The following is a 2,821-nucleotide window of genomic DNA, read 5'->3' on the forward strand; positions in this document are numbered from 1 at the left end:
TTCCCGGAACAGGCAAAATTGTCACTTATGTTCTCAGAATGTAAAAAAAAAAAAAAACTACCGGTCAGGTGACTTATCACTTCCTTCCCACAGCCAATGTGAAACCAAAAACATACATTCCACAACTTTGTAGGAACCAAATGTGCTAGCAGGGTACGGTTTGATCTTTTTATTTTTCTGTAGGCTAAACTAGTTGGCTAGTTGCCAATCAAATGTAGGATAAGAACTGAGATGTGTAGGTTAATACCTTTTGAGGCTTCCTTATAAGTTCCACATATGGTAAAGAAACAACTTCTCGTGAAATTAGGCTTTTGCATTAGTTTTACCCGAACAATTATCGTACCTGGGTCACCAAAAAGCAACAAAAAAATATCCCAATAACGAACAAACTGTAAATTACAACAGGATTTACAGATAATACAGACCATGATCTTTCTTTATCGCAAAACATAATACCAGAAAATGCACTTTTTCTCTATTGGTTGTTGATATTACCAATAAAATCAACAAAAGGTTATGTAGGCCTACATTTTAGACAAAATGGTCATGAACTTGAACTAGGCATATAGCAGGTATTTAATTTTATACCCGACTCTCAGCATGTATGGTCATATGGGTGTTATAAGCATATAGTCCTGAGTTCACAAAAATAAGACATCTAATTCTATCCAAAAACCAACTGAATCTACGATTTTAGTTGGTTAGAAAAATGCAAATATGTTAACCTAAGCGCTCAAAGCAGCGCTGGGTCAATGCCGACTGTCACGGTATAAAAATAGGCCTATTGAAATGTTGGTATGGTGCATACAGCGAAGATTGACGAAGATTGACACCGTACAGCCATGACCTCCATTTGAAGTAAATTGTGTCCGGTTCGTTCATAAATGTACAGGATATTTGTTTTAGAACCCTGCTCCGCACAGAGACCCAAAACTATATTATATGTTTGTGCCACAAAATTACGTTTTGCCTATTATCTACATATTTATATTGCAAATATTGTGATAGCCCTATAGTCATTTAAAGTTCTTTCCTCTGTTTTAATGTTTTGATTCTTGCGTAATTATTTGAATTCAAAATGGAATGCCTATCTACTTTCAAATTCGTTGGCGTATCATCCTAAATTGTAGGCTTACTTCCAAATTCTAGATTCAAATTGTTATGGATGTTATGTACATTTAATTTAATGGATTACCTCAATGTAGGCAGTTCTGAAATAAACGAATGAGGACTGTTTAGGCTTGTGTTTTGTGATCTATTTTCAAGGTGCTTCTGTAAACCATAAAGATTTAAAAAGGCAAATAGAAAAATATATACCTCATTTAATTGTCGTGGCCATATTTAGTTATGACAAACCAAGACATGGTGGTTGGTAACCTATACAGTGGATATTGTGAAACATATCCATTCACTATAGACCTCAAATTAATACATTGAGTTAATTATGTTACAAGCCCGAAGAACAGTCGAAGCGTTTCTCATATATTTGGGCGGAATTACAATTAAAATATATTGGTATTTAATTTGACATTTAGCCTACACAAAATATATTGCTGCATGCGAGAGAGAGTGAGCGAGAGAGAGAGAGCGAGAGCGAGACAGAGAGAGAAAGAGAGAGAGAGAGAGAGAGAGACAGAGAGCGTGTGTGTGTAGGACCTAGGATATGGCTAAAGATACTAGCAGTTATAGAACCGATTACCCTCTTATGGTCTACAACTGCTTACGGTTGTAAGGTCTGGTACAAGTCAACATTCGCCGTCCATCCATGTCTGAGTATGTCGGAAGATGAAGTAGAAACCGGCCACTAATGGTAATATTGAGCGCTGTTGCCTTCAAACTGTGTTTCACTGTTTTGGACAGGGATTCCGTGTTGCATGTTCGAATCCAGCTACTGAAAGTTGCTTTTGATATTTTTGTTTGAAGCCTATCCTTAAGCCTTACCTTGACCATTTGGAGTTAATGCATAATCGTAAGAATTTAGACTTAATGCCTAAACGTAACACTAACCTTAAACACTTCCAAATTTGGCTTTTGGAACAACTTTGAAGTTTGACTTTGAAGAAACATGTATGAATGTCTATTTCTGACATGACTGTGAAAGATTGTAAGTCTGGTGTCCACTCACCAACCAATGATTCACTAAATGGGAAAAACACCCAATTAACCCTTGAATGGTGTTTATGTTTTTGTTATTTACACAATGTCTGCGGGTTTGATGGACCCACAACATTATTTTTTTATTTTTTATTATACAGCCAAAACAATTTACGTAAAAATAATACTAATAATAAAAATTAAATAAAAATGAATACTTCATTTTTGATTTATACCACTTACAAGCAACATCGACAGCATAAATGGTTCATATTTACCATTTACCTCTGCTAGATCACATTTATCAATAAAAGCACTATTTATTTTTATTGTAAAATGTGATTTTTGTAAACAAAAAGCTATTATAAACAATACATGATCAAATATAAACAATATAAGGTTTTCAGCACTATTGATGCTTATTGCTTTGAACTGAACAAATTGAAAGGACACATTTTACATATAGTATTTTTTGGAAATTATAAATCACTCCCATTGAACACAAATTAAGGCCAGTCTACACACCATATGAGGGACAGAGTTTTACTGTGTGTGTTGCAAATATATTTATTGCACTTGATGCATGTGTACTGTGTCTTCCTGTCCTTCTTGGGTCCACACACATCTTGTTGCTACTGGCTGCAATCTGGAATGATGAAAACACAGTTCAGGAATTTTACTAACATCTCACTCACATACAGTATATAGTTACAGCAGGCCAAGGTAG

This window comes from Oncorhynchus gorbuscha, linkage group LG01 (assembly GCF_021184085.1).
Source record: "Oncorhynchus gorbuscha isolate QuinsamMale2020 ecotype Even-year linkage group LG01, OgorEven_v1.0, whole genome shotgun sequence".
Classification (NCBI taxonomy): domain Eukaryota; kingdom Metazoa; phylum Chordata; class Actinopteri; order Salmoniformes; family Salmonidae; genus Oncorhynchus; species Oncorhynchus gorbuscha.